This window comes from Gossypium arboreum, chromosome 2 (assembly GCF_025698485.1).
Source record: "Gossypium arboreum isolate Shixiya-1 chromosome 2, ASM2569848v2, whole genome shotgun sequence".
Taxonomy (NCBI): Eukaryota; Viridiplantae; Streptophyta; class Magnoliopsida; order Malvales; family Malvaceae; genus Gossypium; species Gossypium arboreum.
In genome coordinates, this window is record NC_069071.1 from 76,728,547 (window position 1) to 76,748,222 (window position 19,676).

The following is a 19,676-nucleotide window of genomic DNA, read 5'->3' on the forward strand; positions in this document are numbered from 1 at the left end:
TGCATGTCAAATTCCCCTTTATAGGTGGTGGCGGCCATGACAAGGAGGATGGGCTAAACATGTCATGAAACATGTTTTGTTGGTGCATTAGGGTGAAATAATAAACAAAGGTGTATGGGTGATAAAAAATGAAAAAAAATGTGTGTGAGTGTGGTAATCCCCCCATTGCCGTGAGTTGTAGAGAAGGAAAGAAAAAATTTTGTTCATCCTTTCTTTGAGCCAAAACTAAGGAAGAAGGAGGATTTTTGCTTCATGCTTGGTTTGGAAGAGATCTAGAAGGAGATTTGGCTAAGTTTGCATCAAGATTAAGGTATGTATGAGGTTGTGTTAGGAGTTTCATGCATGTTTTGGTTGCTAACTTGATGTGCATGTTAGCCATGGCTCAAATCTTTGTTAAGCCATGGAAATGGTATTTGGCCAAAGTTGTTATGGTGATAAAGCCATTGCATGCTAAGTGTGAAGCTTGATGATGATGCATGCAATGATGGATTGTCTACTCTTGAGTAAGATTTTGAGCTTTCTTTTGTTTTATCATGATTGAAGTTGAAAAGGAGCATGATTGTCATATTCGCCATGATGCATTCATGAGCATGGTTCATGCTTCTTGCATGTTAGTTAAAATTTGTGTTTTGGATGGCTATGGACACCTTGAAATTCGCCATGCTCATATATGTATATATATGTTTGCACATGATGTTTTGGTTATGAAGGAAGTGATGAATAAGTTTGTTTAAAGAAGAAGATGTTGAAGAATAATTGTGAAATTGTAAGCACATTCGCCTAGCACACATATGAGTGCTTGATCTTTGTATTGTAAGTTTTGAGCTACAATATGCAAAGCATTAACTAGTGAAATGCATGCTGTTTTGTGTGGTATTAAGTGCATAATTGGCCTCAACATGGACAAGTATATTCGGCCTTGGGTAGCCTATTGAAGGCCTTAGCTTTTCCTTGATGCTCGAATAAATTGTATTGAATTGCTTGATGTAGTATAAAATGTGCATGACCATTGTGTATTCAACCTAAAGGGTGGCCATATGACCATTTAAATTCCTTGTCATATTCGCCATAAGCTAGCACAATGAGGTTTTGATAAATTGAATTTGTTTGAATTAGCTCAAGAGCTAAGAGGGCCACAATTGGACAAGGGAAGGAAAAAGTAATCGAATAGCCGTAAAAGCCGTTCGACAACATCCGAGGTAAGTCCTCAAGAAGTGACCTTACTTGAATTATGTGAGATGAAATATGGATGTGTATGATTATTGATTATGTGTGTATGAGTATTTGAATTCCACGGGCTAAGTCCCGGCGAATATGCTAATGATTATAATTGTGTTTGAGCCTTAGTAATGTGAAAATGAAATATGTATGTCCAATGATTATTGATGTATGTGTGCATGAGAAATTGAATGATATCCGGGCTAAGCCCCAAGACAATTATGCTGGAAATTATAACCGGGTTAAGACCGAAGGCAATTGTGCTAGTGGCTACATCCGGCTAAGACCGAAGGCATTCGTATGAAGTCATTCTATCCGGCTAAGACCAAGGCATTTGTGCAAATCGTGATATCCGGGTTAAGTCCGTGAGGCCTTGGTGCGGGTTACCATAACCGGCTATGTCCCAAGGCGATTGATCGAGTAGCGACATCCGGTTAAACTCCGAAGGTATGTGATTTGAAAATTATAAGCTTGCTGGAAAATTTCAGCTAATGCACTTGTAAAATTTCCCAATGACAAGGTAAGTGCGGTGTGTGCTTTGCGCTAGGAGTAAGCGTGTGAATATCCGCTCCTATGATGGAACGAGTTATCGGCCTTAATGAAGCCGTTATTTGTGTATGAACATAAGAGTTGGGATGGTGAAGTAAGTATGATTATGTGAATGCGCATTAATGAAATGATGCATTTAACTATGTGAATGTATTGCTGTAATTAGAGTTGATTATATTCCTTGAGACTTACTAAGCATAAAATGCTTACTCCATTGCTTTGGCTCTTAGTTTTCTAGATTTCGCTCGATAGCAATCGGATTCGGGATCGTTGAAGTCGAAGCCATCCACACTATCAAGCCCCCATTTTGGTATAAATTCTTGGTTGAACTTGAAATGGCATGTATAGGACTACCCTTGTTGGTTTAAATATGTTATGATGTATATGTGTACGGCCATGCGAAAATGGCTCGTAATAGTGAAGTATCAACTTAAACTATTTGCGGTTTGTATATATATATGGTGTCATGATGTGGCTATGGCTTGGAAATGGGAATGTTGGTCATATGATCAGCCATTGGCATGGTTAAAATGATCATATATGAACCTATGTATGGCAAGACTAGTTGAATCATGGAGACTACCAAATAGGTAAGTCCTACCTTAAAAACAGATGCTGCCAGCTGCAGTGGCGTGAATGTGAAAAATCACCAAAATTCATAGGAATGGAATTAAATAGTGAATAAGATATGTAAATGAACCTTGATGAGTCTATTTTCATATGGAAGAAACGAAATGGTCATAGGAGTTACAGGTTAAGAGATATTAAAGCTATTGTGAGACAGGGCCAGAATGGTTTCTGGGTTCCCTGTCGCAACTTTAAAATTCACTATAAATTATCCAAAATAATTAGGAGACATACCTTATATGTACAGATTCCATTTTGAGTCTAGTTTCATTAGAAAGAAACGACACCAGCATTAAATCCCTGTACAGAGAGATATTCAAGTTATACCGCGCGAAGGTCAGAGCAGTCGATCCCTGTAACATGGGTGACTTTAACTAATAAACTGTACCAATTGGCCCGACCAAAAATTCTAGAAATAAATCCATGGATGGATATATGAGTCTAAATTCAGGGAAAATTTACGAAACCAGTTTCCGAGTTTTGAAACTAGAGATATGATTTTTAAGGCGACAGTGACGCAGTTTTTCCAGCCTGACTGGAAATGTCCAATGGATGGGCAAAACAAGTGAACTTGGCTTGCTAACCCCTCGTGTCCGACACCGGCGATGGTCTCGGGTTCGGGGTGTTACATACTTATAATTTATGCAAATTCTGAGCATATGGGTAGCCAATTGAGTCATTTTAATTCATATTAAGACATTAGACATAAATTGAGTAAATTTTATAATTTTATACAAGTTAGTATTAATTTTACATAATTTTTCTATTTTATGCTTCATGCTAATTTTTACTCAATTTGCTGTAGTTGGACCATTAAATTAATTCATGTGGGAGTCAACAATATCACACATGAACAAAAGTTAATTGCTACTTCATGTGGATGGAAAGCTCACCAATTAGACTCATAAATTCAATTCAACCTAAGTTGGAAGATGGTTGCTGAAAAGAATGAAGTTTGCTCTCAATTGGGTTGTCAAAATCGTCCAATAAAGGGGAGAATGGCCCAAATTCGGCAAAGGCATGAAAGCAGCCCACACTAGCTAATGGATAATTATATTGAAGGCCTTCACACTTGTGAAATCCAACCCATGCCATGAGTCAAGGGAGAATCGGTCATCAAATCAAATAAACCACTAACCTCTCATCTCACATTTCATGGCTGACCAAGCAAGGGAGCAATCCAAAGGATCCCTAAGCTATTTTTAGCAAACGCCCATGCCACTCCTCTACTATAAATACCACCCTTCATTTCCCATTTCAATCACCCCACACATCCTTCAATTTACATTTCATTCTTCTTTCATTCATAACATTTCTCTTCTCCCTTCCACGCATAAGCCTCCTCATTTCCTTTAGCTAGCATTTTCCCTTGAGGAAAACCACTCTTGGCCCACCACCTTGAGGAGCATTTTGCAAAGGAGAAATCATGAGAACTAGAGGAAGCCACCACGATTGGTCTTCAGAGAACCACCAAAATCATCAAGAGTTTCTTCTTTCCTATTCTTTAATTTTGTTCTTAGTTATTCAACATGTTTGCAAATTATTTTGATGTTTTTCCATTGACAATGATGGCTTAATTTTTTTTCAGCTAGAATGATTGCATTAATTTGATGAAGTTTATTTGATTCATGTTTATAATGTTCTGTGCCTCAGTTGTTCATGCTTTCAATTAAAACCATTTATGTATTTCATGCATTAAAACATGTTTCAATGCATTACAATTAGTTGATCAATCCTGACAAAATGACAATTAATAGAAAACAATAATTGGAAGGTGCTTACTTAATTTAGATCATGATCCGATTAAATTAAAGGTTTGTAATAACTCAGGAGAGCTCTATTACCTTGCATAAATTTAGGTTTGTGTGATTAAATTGTTTCAATCCTGATCCATTCCTGTCACTTCATATAAATTCTAACTTCTAAGGAATTCTTAGTTAAATATGGACATAGAAATATACATGTTTTTCTAAGTATAAGGTTTTGAAAGTTAATGAACGATTGAGTTGCCATGGAATTTTTCTGAAACATTGTTAAGCATTATGAAAAATGAATTAAGTCAAATGTTGTAATTATTCTAGCCTATTCATGTTATTGTTGTTAACTCGTGAAAATTACTGCTGAATAATCACATTGTAGTTCATTTGCATTTAATTTTAACTTGCATTTAGTTACTTAACTTAATTTGACACCTATAACTCAAAATTATTGTGTTACGATTGTGTATACTTGCACATTCTGTCATGAACCAGTTTACACTATAAACATAGCACAACTGTAGATCTTATACCAATTACTGGAAAAGATCCAGTCTAAAAATGGTTTTCTAGCATAACGAAAAATATCTGACAGTTGTGTAAATAGCCCTACCGATGCCATCTATTTATAGGGAGGGAAGATAGAACCCTTGTTGAATTAGAGAAGTTTATTTCAAATGGTAAAACGCTTCCTACTTCGAGTAGGATTAGGGTGGGCAGCATACCCTTAGTATTCCTATTAGGGTTGTCGCCCTTTCATATTCTTTGAGGGGATTTTGGGCCTCTCACACATCAATTCCAATTACCAGACTTTTCAAACCAATACTTTATAATTTGATCCAACGTGATTCTGTTTTTCTATTTCCCAAAATAAACTTCAATACTTATATCTAATTAAATAATTTTCTCATCTCAATTTTACCCCAGTAACATTATGACAATTTTACCCCTGATAAAATTTCATAAAAAATATATTTAACATTTCACCATTCAACTTTTCCACTATGGTCGTACAGTTTATTTTCAATTTGAGGCTTTAAAAATGGCTCAAAAACATAAAATAAATCTTCCTATCATTTTTGAGAAATTCTTGTTCACTTCTAACTGAATTCATTTCTCATTTTCATTTCCATTTTAAGAAAATCACATTCATTTCCAAATGATTCCATTTTCTCCATTTTCATTTTCATTTTCATTTTCATTTTGGAGAAAACTATAATCATTTCCTGAATGTTTTTCATTTCTCCATTTCTATTCATTATGTTCATTTGATTCAACACACAATTCCTTTCTAGTTTCAATGAGCTAACGAAGGGACCAATTAGACCTATGCAATTGAGGCTCAAATGATTTATAATAAAATTCTAGCTTTTCGCCTATTAATTATAAACTCATTTAGTCATGAAGTCATTCTACTATAGTATAGTGACTGAGCTCTCCCCAACAACATGGCATTATGAAAGCAATTCGATTAGTGCTCGTCCAATGACATTGTCATAAGTGTATTGCCCTCATAAGATATCCTTAATTTCTTTGGGATAATGTTCGTTCTCCCAATATGATTGTAACACCCTAAACCTGGCCTAGACGTTATGACCGGATCCGGTGCGCCACATCGATGCGTTCAAAACGTTCCGTATTACTTAGTTTGGAAAACTTAGTTGGTGTTGTAAAGATTTTTTAATATAGGTTAAAGTGAATAGGAGCTGTGCACCAGGTAGGAAACCAGGAAAAGAGGAGGTGAGTCTGTCGGACTGCTTAAGTACCAAGCTCCCTTCGGATCCAATCCTAGACATGCACACCACCATTGCCACACCTTAACGACTCGTATAATTTTGAGAAAACCGTCTGGTTATGTCTACCTTAAGAAAATGATTAAGTTTGAAAACGTTTGCTTAGCGGAAGTCTTACTTGTAATCGTGTTATTTTGAAATCCCTTAATGTTTTTGAAAACGCGTCCTAAAGCTAACCCATTTACCTTAGTTATCATAGTTTTCTTTCATCATAATAAAATAAAATAATAAAAGTAAAACAAACCATAAAAATAATTAAGCGGCCTTATTACACTTAAAACCCAAAACCATAAATGAAATTAAAAGGACGTCCCGTTCACCAGAAAGAAACCAGGCTCGTAAAAACATGTGGCCTGTCCGAATCCCTCACAGCTCCAAGCCCAATATGGTTGAGGATTACCTGCGAGGATGAAAATAAGGGGTGAGTTTTGGGAAACTCAGTGTGTAATTCAACCCAACCATAGCCTAAATCAGTTCAAACCACAAAGACAGAATAAGTTGGCCTCAGCCCAGAACAGATATCAGAATAAAGCCCATAGGCCCAGAACAGATCAGAACAGCTATATCATGCTTATACAGAAACCCAACCATATCCAACCATGTGCACCCCATACCATCCTTTCACCATGTGGGGAGACTACTCGACCCACCCAACCGCTACACGCCACAGAAATATGCAAGCATGGTCGCCAGATCTGAAAATGTGATAGAGTCACCAGATCTGAGATATTTTGTGGCGGTGCCACCGAGCAGATAATTTGTGGCATAGCCACCGGGCGCTTCCTCCATAATATAACCCATGTCCCCATGCAGCAGATATACATTCATGGCATACATCATACTGATTTAATTCATCATGCTTTTGAGACAAAATTAACCCTAAGGGTATAAACGTCATTTTGCATACATAGGGGTATAATGGTAATTTTGCATACATAGGGTATTCTAGTACATCTAACTATTTCTAAGGTTTTCATGCATATCGTAGCCATTACGTTTAGCCGTAAACACTTACCGAGTGTTCTTCTGAATTGGGCCGTTGGCCCATTAACCCGATTTTGGCCCATTAAGCCCAAAATATCAAAACGCATACGAAATAGAGCGTCTTGTAGTTTTATCACTTTTGATTACCAGTAATAATTACCCATCGTCTTACGAGCATTCGCGACACTCATAAGTGCCCAAAATCTGGTTTTTCGGCATTTTGGCTTTTAAACTTTTGCCGATCTAGCCTATGAGAGGTGTCGATTACACACTGCTTTTGGGATTTCCTCGTGAGATCTACACACGAACTCCTACAATTGCATCACTTAATATTACTCCAAATATCGAAATAAGATTGAGTATATAGTCCCCTACCACATTCGGCCAAACATGCCTAAAACCCTTATTGCTCTTACCTTACTGCAGAAAGATGGTTAACTCCAAAGATCCGATCGTTCCACCTGTCCAAGCCCTTGATCAACCGCCTCTAAATCACACTATTACCAAAACAAAATAGTTACTACGACCCCTCAGGATTACAAGTCCAAATCGACAACTTCCCTAACTTTTAGGGATTTCGGCTTTTCCTAAAATATGCAAGAAGACTAAGTTTTGGAGAAGACTTACCACCGATTCCTTAGTGAATGCTTCCAATGAGTTTCCCACTCGATCCCGATGAAGATCTAAGCCCTCAGATGATAACAAAAGTCAAGCTTTCAATGACTTCAGTATTCGGCCAAGTCCCTTTTAATGTGGGGTTTTCAGCTTTTTGCAACTTGTGTTTAGAAAGGTAAAACGAGAGGGTTTTGCTATGGTCTTGTCGTCAAAACTTGAGGTTTTAGAGGGCTGGTGAATCGGCCACAAATGATGAAGAGAAGAGATGTGGTTTTGGTTAAAAGAAATCGGCACAAAAAGAATCAAGCTTTCGAGATTTTGGCTTTTTATGGCCAAAGGCTATGAAGGTTTTGAAACGGTTGAAGGGAAAAATGGAGATGAACAAGATGGTAGGGAGGTTCGGCAATGGAGGAAAGGAGAAGGAAGATAGATGGAGAGAAAAAAGAAAAGAAAAGAAAGGAAAAGAATGGTCAGAAAAAAAAACGGCACAACACTCCCAAATGCCGAATTTATACCTAGCTTTTGACCTAGCCGAAATTTACCCCCTTAAAGAATCCCTTGGCCGGCCACCTCTTGCTCTTTAAGAGTCCAACATTCAGCCAACACATCTCTCCCTAATCAGCTGCTAATTTCTCTCCCTTATCCCCTCCTTGCTCCATCTCCTGAGCAACTCAAACTCTTGTTAACAGTCTTTCACTTCATTTCCATTACCTACCTTTTCTGTTCATAAAAATTAATCCCTTGTTTTGCTATCAATGTGACTTGAACCTGGGTCCTCCCTAGCTTCCACACGCCACTTATAGCCTTCCCTGTGGCATCACATGCCACTTCACCACTTGCTTCCTTGTGATCTATTTTACACAATTAATTCATCAAAGCCTAATTTACCAAAACCCCTTTCCCTTATGGAATTAAAATTAATTAAAACTATCAGGTTTTATCCTAAGCTTGGGCCTTCTAGAGGCCCACTATCACAATTAAACCTACACTTAACAAGCAGAACACAAAATTTTTAATTTTACAATTTTCTTTTTCAGAATTCCCAAAAATTTGGGGTGTTACAATGATCCTATTTTATCTCATGATAATCATTACATCTTCCTTCATGAAAGGTCAATGACTATCAAATAGTAATAAAATCATTCATCACAAAGACAAACGACCCGTGGCCACATTTACTTTTCATCAACAATGTAATGCCAATGAGAGAATATCATTTTCCCATGTATCGAGCTATGAATCCCACTATTGTGAATTACGTTACATACTGCAGAAGTTGTACACCTAATGCACCAGCTTTTAGTTCCTTATCTATTCGAACTCAGCCTTTTACTTACATCAAAGTGTACAAGTCACGCATACATAGTTTGTTATCCACTTAAGATTTAGGTATGCCACAATATGACCGTCACGAGTGAATAAGTCCATAAACAGATTTAAGATCTATTATTCTTGGGTCTTGTCCGTTGTGCTGTCAGTCCATACAGTCATTTCTACGTCTCTATCCTTTGGGAGTCATCTATTCCGATTCCCAAGACAAAATATCTCCATAATTAGTCTATCAATTGGTTTGTTTATTCTCGATTAGACTAAGGACATGTTTAATTTCATCTACCAATACAGGTTGTCTTTTTGTATTATGATACTATCACGTAATATCGCTTAGTATTAGTTTAAACATTAGACAACCAATGAGTAACATTTGCTTCCAATTTGCTTTGCGTGCATAAACCATAAAAGGACATTATACAAAGTATTAATGTAATTCATGAATAATTTTATTAACCAATCTGTTCAAAAAAATTACAAATGTACATTGACGAAAATACTACACTTAGGGCACTAGATCCAACACCTTAATCTCTTTGGGATAAATTTATTCTCCTAGTATAATCATATTTTATCTCATGACAACCATTGCATCTTCATTCTTGAAAATTCAGTTACTATCAAATAATAATTCAAGTCATTCATATCAAAGATGAATGACTCATGACCACGTTTACTTTTCATCAACAATGTAATACCAATGAGAGGATTGTTGGGAAGTGTGTCTATATTTAGTAAACATGTAATTGTTTTCTATGTATTTGAACGATGAATAAATAAATTTCACATCTCATTGTTATGACTTTTGTATATCTATTTTTCATATTTTGCATGCGTAGCGAAATTGTGATAAACAAATATTAGCTAATTGATTGTCTTAAGTCCAAATTGATGATAAGTGGTATTGTAAGAACATTTACATTGCGAGAAAGACAACTTACTTCAGTGGGTGATCTAAATGAGTCTGTAATCTCATAAAAGAATTAAAATGAGCATTTGATTCAAATAATAAGAAGGATTATTATGTTGTACACAATTCCAATTGAGGAGATGGTTAGTCTTGATTATCAGATAAGTTAACTCCACAGGTATAGACATATATATATTCATTAGCAGAATGATACATTGGATTGGACCTAAGATGAATTAATTTTGAATCCGTTTGTGAATTAATTCACTTGTAACATTCATGGTGTGATTTACCTAAATCCCGAGTTAGTCACAAACCATGCGTATGTAACTTATGTGCATTGATATAAGTGGAGGTTTATGCTCTAAAGATGATCGAGCCAATACCGGTATGTTGGATACGTGACTTGTGTATGGGATGACTTTACTAGCAATAGTAGAATTCATAGCTCAAATAAAGAGTTAATGATATCCTCTCCTTAGCATTGTGTGGATTGATAAATATGGATTGCTTGTTCTCGAACGACCAATTTATTACTGTCATTTGTTCACAGTGATCATATTAATCATTAATAAGACACAATAGTGACAATGAGATAAAATAAGATTGTATTGAGTGAACAATTTAACTCAAAGGAATCAAGGATATCATATGAGGGTAACACACACATGATAAGGTCATTGGACAAAGAAGTTAGATGAATTGCTTTCATAAAGAGTATACAATAGGAAGTTTTCCGTCAATGTACTTCTTGTGGACCAACTCCATGATTAAGTAATTGCGAATTATCGGAACGATGCTTCTGGACATAATTGCACTTACTAGAGGCTAATTATATATTTTCAATCGGTCCCTCTGCTAACTCAACAAAAGCTCGATTAGACTGCATTTGAATTAGAAGAAAATTCTACAACTTTGGAAATAATATAATTGAGTTGATTTATTCAATATGGAACTAAATTGGGTGATCATAAGAATTGTTCAACTAGAGAATTTGATTAAAAAATTTTCTTGAAAATTTAATTTGGAAAATCTAGGTGATTTTTGGGAAATTAATTTTGACCAGGTAAAATTAAATTAATCAAATTAATTTTGATCGTAAATTGGACCTGGGAGCCCAAACCAAGACCAAGGCCAAAAAATTGGTCGAACCGGTTCTGGTATATGAAACTGGGCTGACGATCCAATCGATGGTTGATCGGACCGGTCAGGCCATCACTGGTCCCGACTAAACCGACAAAAACTAAACTAGCTCGGAGTATCGACGGCTACAACGGCGACATTCTGGTGGCTGAAAAATGGTCGGCGGTGGTAGGTCTTTAGTGGTTGAGCAGTAGAAGAATTACACTTCTACTGAGACTCTACCAAAGAATTTGATTTCAAATTAACTATTCCAAAAATAATATTATTTTAATAGATTTAATATATTAAATTTAATCTAATATTTATCTTGATAAATATTATATTAATTTAATATTAAAGTGATTAAGTTTAATTATAGTTGAATTCTCTAAACTCTTCATATATAAAGAAAGCCTTAAGTCATTATTTTTCACACACTTGAATTCAAGAGAAAGTTGTAAAGATAAAATTCTCTAAAGAAATTATATCAAAAAAATTCTAGAGATATTTTTCTTATTTAAAATTTGGCCCAAAAGTTTAGAGAAATTGTGAAATTACTCCACTGGTTGTTGTTTTGGAAAAAAAAATTACTTTAGATATCACAACCAAGTTATTGTTTTGGAAAAAAATTGAACTCTGGTTTTTCCCTAAATTTATTTTCCGTTGCATTTTCCAAATCCAATTTTCCAACAAGGATATACCCATGTCTCAGGCTGTGAATTCCACTATTGGGAATGACACTACATACGACAGAAGTTGTATACCCAATGCACCAGCTTTCGGTTCCTTATCTATTTGAACTCAAACTGTTATTTACATCAAAGTATAGGAGTCACACATACATAATCCTTCATCCACTCAGGATTTAGGTATGCCACATTATGAACGTCACAAGTGAATAAATCTATAACAAATTCAGGATCTATTCTTCTTGGGTCCAGTTTGATGTACTATCAATCTAGTTAGTCTTATCTATGTCTCTATCTTCTAGGAGTCATCCACTCTGATGCCCAAGAAAAAGCATCTCCCTAATTAGACTTGATAGATGATATATTAGTCTTTCAATTGGTTTGCTCATTTCTAATTAGACTAAGGATATGTTTAGGTTTTTCTACTAAGATAAGTTTCCTTTCAATATTATGATCTGATCATGTAATTCTGCTTAGTACTAGTTTAAACATCAAACAACCAGTAAGCCAATATTTGCTTCTATTTTTCTTTGCGTACAAAAACCACATAAGGAAAATTATACAAAGTATATTAATGTAATCCATGAATTGTTTTGCTAACCAATCTGTTTTAAAAAAATACAAGTTTACAAACAAATATACTACACTCATAGCACTAGATCCAACAATGGGACTATGATATAGTTGGCATGCCCATAGGGTCATATATGCATTTCTGTACAGGTTTGTTAACAATGTAGAGATATGATATGTCATTCTGGATCTAGTATTTGTTGTGAATCATCAAATATTCATTGTATCTTCGAAAACCTTAGTGGAATGGAAGAATGTATTTACATATTTATATGCATTTATTGCCTACAGGCTTAGCACTTCGGTGCTTTAGTGTGCAATTATGCCCATATGAGCTATCTAGGTTTAGTGTCGTTAACTCGTGTGTCCAAGTCTATTTTTACTAAGATTGCATTAAGTGAAACATTAAATTGAATTTTGAAATCGGTTAACGAAAGATGAGCTTGATATGTTATGTTGTAAAGGGTTTTAATTGTAACTGCTATGGTTTAGCTAAGTACCTTAGTGAAAGGAAATGAAAATTTGATGATCTGGCAAGAATCGATACGATTTTATGATGCTTCAGTTGTAGTTATAAAGAGTGATTCATGAATACATATGTTTCCTATATTCACTATGTTTGTAATGTTATGTGTCTTGTTTTGATATTATTTGGTATTACAAGTGTTATATGCGAAATGCGAATGGATAGCATGTGAAAGATCATGCGAATCGATTTATATGAGTTGAAATGATAATTTTTGTAATTTATGGTGCTTAAGACTAAAAACAAGTGTATAGAAATGGAATTGTTATCTGAAATGGCTAAATTGAAATATGAAATTGTTTTTAGGCGTTATATATTGGTACCAATTATACCATTTGGGAAAAAAATGGTCACATCACGACGAGAATTCGACAGTGAGTTGCGTCGCAATCTAGAACCCCCAAAGTTATAGCACCAACTCGATATTTTAAAATTTTTACAATTTGGTCCGTATTCAACCTCAAGTCATCTAAAGACCTTTCGTAAGCTCAAATAAGACTCGTATATGACATATCGTAATGATGTCTTAAATATTAATAATGTGTATTAACTATAAATTTGAAATGTAATTGATCATGGTTGCTCCGACAACAAATTTGACATCTTATAACTTAGACCCAGATATGAGATCAAATATGGAGTGTTACATTTTTTACCTTTCAATTAACTGGATTAAAAGTTTAAAATTATTTTTAAAAATATTAAATTTATCTTTTTATAATATTTAATTATAATCACTTTATTACATTACAAATATTTATGTTTTGGATTATTTTTCTAAAATAAATTTTTATGCATTTTAAAATAAACAACTAACATATATTTTTTAATAATACTAGATTGGGCTTTTATTATAAAAGAGACCAATACAAAATAGAAAACAAACTAAAACATAAGTACCAGCCCAAATAACAAGAAAAGTAATCTTAAATCTAATAAAACAAAAAAGAAAACAAATCCAAAACAAAAAGTAAACAAACCTGGTTAGATATAACTGGCAACCATCTGAAAAGTAATCATCCTTATCCCTTAAAACTTTCGGTTGCACTCACCAAAGATGGGTTTCCAAAAAAAAAATCTTCCTTGCTCATGCCCATTTTTCTTCCTAAACAAGGTCAGAGAGGCCAAAACCATCAATCTAATGCCCTTGGTCTCCTTCGATCCAACACTTTCTTAACGAATCCGGGGACATCTCCTTCACAGAAAGCTTCCTCTCCCCTCCTCATACTCTCCGTTGCAATCAAATGTGTGAGATGATTTGTTGTTTTTGGGACATATTGGAAATCTATTCTGTGAAAAAGCCTCTTACACTATTGGATATCTCTAATAATCGTACCTATCATTGATTTGTCTGGTCTATTACACTTACTTTTCTTAATCATTGTCAATGAGTCGCCCTCTACCGTCACCAAGTCAAAACCCAATTGGACCCCTAATAAAATGCTTTAGAGACATGCATGTGCCTCTACTGCGAATGGCATTAGGACAGACTTATGATTAATTTCTTTCGAGGTCACAACCTCCTCTAGCGCATTTTTGACCACAACCCCCGATGCAGATATAGCGTTGTTACCATTAAAAGTTGCATCGAAGTTTATCATCATACTGGCTCCAAGTGAGGGATTCCAAGTGATATGGGTAACTGTCTAGTAATCTTCTTTCCCTCCATCCCATCCAACTCCCTAATGTAATCCAAAACCTATTCAGCAATTTCCTTTCTAGATAATTTCTTCCCCTCCTACACTAACTTGTTTTTGTTTGTCCATGTTGCCCACACTCCATAACAAAACAACCTACATTGCTCACTGGTACTATGCCTAATGACCCAGGTTAGCCATTCCCAACTATTCCGTATTGAATTTGAAAGTATCCATGACAAGTTTAAATCAACCGAGGTCTCATTTGATGCTAGACACTCCCTAAGGATGTGATCAGTACTCTCTGCATCTGTAACACCCTAACCCGTATTCGTCGTCGAAATAGGGTTCCGGAGCATTGCTGAACAAACTAAACATTAAACATACATTTTATACATAGACATCAACATGATATAATTCATTCACGCACATGCAATTTGTCGCTAAATCAAGCCCTCGAGGCCCTAAAAATACATTAGAATCAATTCAGGACCAAATTGGAAACAATTGGAAATTTCATGAAAAAGTTAAAAAATTTGGACTGTAGAGGTCACATGGCTGTGTGGCTAGGCCATGTGCCTTACATGGCTGAGAAACACACCCATGTCTCAAGCCATGTAATAATCGAAATAGGGACACATAGTCGTGTCCCAGCCCATGTCCTTACCCATGTAACTCTCTGAGTTGTGTCACATGGCAAAGTCATACGCCCGTGTGCCAGGCTGTGTAACTCTTGAAATAGCCACACATGCCCATGTGTCAGGCCATGTAACAGCTTGACTTACATACATTAAAACCTACAGAGGACACACAGTCGTGTTACCTGGCCGTGTGTCACACATGGCTGAGTCACACGCCCGTGTCTCAGGCCTTGTTGACATGAAATTTCCCAAAAACAAGCCATTTCCATCACCAATTCAAGCAACCATCTAAAGGCCTTTAAATCACCAAATCATATAACACCCCTTAACCCGTATCCATTTCTGGAATAGGGTTATGGAGCATTACCAAAACTTTTAGAACATTTTTCAGGTAATTCACGTAAATTACTATTCATTAATCAAGATTATTCATATCATTCCTTAAATGGACCCTTGGGGCCCAATACGAGCATTAGAATCAAGTCGGGACTTAATCGAAAACTCTAGCACTTTTTTGCGACATTTCAAAAAATTTCTAAGTTACAGGGCTCACACGCCTGTGTGGTCCAAGGGACATGCTCGTGTGACCTTGGGACGCAACCGTGCTGCAGGCCGTGTTTGACCCCGTGTAACTATCTGACTTGTGCACACGGCCATGCCACACCCCCGTGTGCTAGGTCGTGTAGTTAGTTTTATTTTTCAAATTTAGGTGCAGGTTTCACACGGCCAAGATACACGCCCGTGTTCTAGGTCATGTAGCACACACGATTGAGAATACGCCCGTGTCTCTGCCCGTGTGATCAATTTTGAGCATTCTGTTTCTCAAAATTTAAGGTGCAGGGGACATACGGCCTAACCATACGCCCATGTACCAAGCCGTGTGTCATACACGGTCTAAACACACGCCCATGTGGACAAAATGAAACCATTTCTAGCTTTATTTCTTACCCAAAGTCATACCAATGACCTGCACTAAAACTTACATCCAAATACCAACCATTTCAAGCATTCAAATTAAACAAACTTTATCATTCAACATGGCATATCTTTATATGCATACATGTTTATAATATTACCTTGGTATATTCCATATGTTATGCATAATTTGGAACAACCATTTAACATGTATGTAGCTACCATAGTATGGCATTACAAGTATATCAAAAACAACCATTACTTAATGGCTAGATTACAAACCACATATTTAAGCTAACTATGGCCAAGTTAGCCTATACATGCCATTATACCAAAATGATTTTACTATATATACCCAAAATAAGCTAGTGGATAGTGTGACGATGCTTCAATGATCTCTAACCTTCGTAAGCTTCCGAGCACTATAAAACAGGGGAAAATAAAATAGAGTAAGCATTACATGCTTAGTCAGTTAGTATAACAGAAAGTAAACTTACCAATCTCATTTATTAAATCTAAGCATACAACATCATGTTTTCCATCAACTTGGCAAAATTGCCTAAACACATGCACTCAATCAAACATGTTAGTCACAAAATTTTCACATACATCAAGTAAACATAGATGATCTTATCTTGCAATATTACATAGATGAGCTTATCATGCAATATTCTTTCAAGACATTATCATTTCATCTCATAGTTTTCTCATCATGCCAAGAGTTGTGTTCGTTGAATTATTGAAATTCCGATGGATATTCAAGTAGTACATTCAAGGTGTACAATTCAATAACCTATCAATTTTTATTCAAGAGTACCCTTTAGGGCATTTAATCAAAGAACACACTCTCGAGCCATATATCGTATTGCGAGATTACTAGTCCATGCTAAATCCTTCATGTAACGTATGCTCAGAAGGGCTCAATTAGGATTATCAGTCCAAGCTAAACCCTAATTGTAACATATGCTCGACAGGAATTATATCAGGATTACCCCTCCAGGCTAAATCCTTTCTATAACGAGGTCATTAGATTACTCATCCAAGCTAAATCTCGACCACAACAAATGTGGGACCTCATTCACTTCGGGAAAGCATATATATTCATCGGAATTCAATATTCAAAAGAGACTTTACCCTTTTTCCAACATTTCCAAACATGCAATCATTCACACATTAATAATATTCACATAAATGTAAATCATATTTCATACAATCATAACATTCAAGTTAACATATTTACATGCTCGATTAAGTTATACGAACTTACCTCGACACTGGTTCGCATATAAAATCTACTAAACCGAAACCTTTTCTTTTCCTCATCTAACTTCAAATTTGTGTTGTCCAGATCTATATTAATAACTTTAATCATCAATTTCACACATTTCATAGTCATTTGGACTCAATTTACGTCCTAGGAAAAATTACCATTTTGCCTCTAACTTTTCCATAAATTCCAATTTCATCCCTAAGCTCGGAAAATGAAATTTATGCAATTTACTCCCTATTCTAAGCCTAACCGAAATTTCAACATAAAATTTACAGAACTTATTTTCCATAAATTTCAGAATTTTTTATCAATTTTCACAACTTTACATTTTAGTCCCTAAATCATGTTTTCATCAAAAATCACTTTGTAAAAGTTGTTTATCTATCAACAACCTTTCATTTTTTACCATAAATTTCAAATTTTCAGCATATACATCCCTGACCTAATTTTCATACTTTGATAACTCTTCAAATTGATCCTCCAAATAGATAGATTAAATCATTCTGGTTTCAAAAACATCAGAATTACTGAAAATGGGACAAGGAAACTTACCCAATTAAGCCATGAAAGTTTCTTCTCTCTCTCCTAGGGTTTCCATGTATTTTTGGGGAACAAGATGAGAAAAAAATAAGATGATATATTTTATCATCTTTTTAATTAAAATTATTTCAAATTTCAATTTAGTCCTTGCCCTTTTTTAAATTTCCATGGATGAGTCACAAAAATATCTACATACTTTTCTTTAATAGCCTAATTATCATATAAGGACCTCAAGTTTTGAATTCCATAGCTATTGAATCCTTCTAGCTACTAGAATTCAACTTTTGCATTTTATGGGATTTAGTCCATCTCGTAATTAAGCACTAAATCGATAAAATTTTATTATCAAAATTTTCACATGACATTCCTAACATATTACGGACCATGTAATAAAATAAAAATAAATTTTATTTTAGGATTGAATTTGTGGTCCTGAAACCATTGTTCCGATTTCACTAAAAAATGGGCTTTTACAAATCAAAGCATCAAAACATGACCAAAACCAACATGAAATGACAAATCCAATAGTCCAAATTCATTCAACCAATATTCCATATAAGGAACCTCAAATGCAAACATAGAAAATTACCTAAATATGTGCACTTTACCAACTTTTCAAACATACACACATAATTCAATACCATTTCCAAAACTTACCATATCTTGACCATATTGAATTTAACTTATCACATACCATTTTGGCCATTCAAATATGCATCAAATCATTGCCACATTAACACATACTAATAAGGCACCAAAAGTACCAAAAGTATACCAACTAAAATAACTTATATGTGCCAAACTTATCAACTAACTTTCAACTAATTATCATAACAAGTCCACCTATACATGCCACCATTATAACCTTAGCCAAAACATAAAAAACTATCGATATTTATGCTGGATAGTGTGATAGATCTCCGACGAGCTTCCAAACCGATCGAGCTTCTGATTATCTATAAAACATAAGAAAGAAAACTACGTAAGCACATAATGCCTAGTAAGTTTGTAAATTATGAAACATAATTTACCATTTCATCTAAATAACATAAGTGTAAGCATAATGTAATCCAACCACAAGCTTGGCACAAGTCTAAGCACCATCATCAATACACAAATTAGTGCATTCATACATAATTCAATTGAATTTAACATATGTGTAATTCAGTTCCATGGAAACATACATAATTTGATTCATTCTTCATTTTCATGAACATAAACATACTTCCATTTAGGAACTTACCATTTCAATCCTTTTCATAAATACATGATATAGTTTATTTGAACACTTATTGTTCCTTTCTTTTTCATGTCCGTTGAGCTGTTTAGAATATAATCGGATACTTAAGAAAGCTCATATGAAGTGTGCTAAACATATAACTGTAACCTTTCCTTTACATCGTTGCTCACATGAGCTGTGAAATGGGCCTACTCACACGAGCTGTGGGTCAGAATGTAAGCTATACGATGCTTCTCACACGAGCTGTAGAGTATCTGCAACAAATGTAGGACCTCATCCATTGGAAGGACATTCAAAACTAGCACCCGAAACATGAAAACCCTAATGACATGTCATTTGTATCCTACGAATTCCTAAGGTTCAAATGGGACTCGATAATAGTCATGGCATAGCTGGATATTCATCATTCAATTATATGACAATTAACATAATAACATATAATCGAAATATCATTAAAAAATGATACTTATTCATACGAACTTACCTCAACAACTAGAGCATAAGAACAAAATCGACTAATCTAAAGCTTTAGCTTTTCCCTAATCTAAATTCATATGAGGTCTATCTTGATCTGAATAGACAAATTCAATCTATTTAATACTTCTATTATTCAATTCAGTCCTAATTTCGTATTTTTAAAAAAATTACAATTTTACCCCTAATATTTTAACTTTTTCATAATTTAGTCCTTATGTTCATAAATTGAAACCTAAGCTTTTTCATCATTTTCTCAAGCTAGTC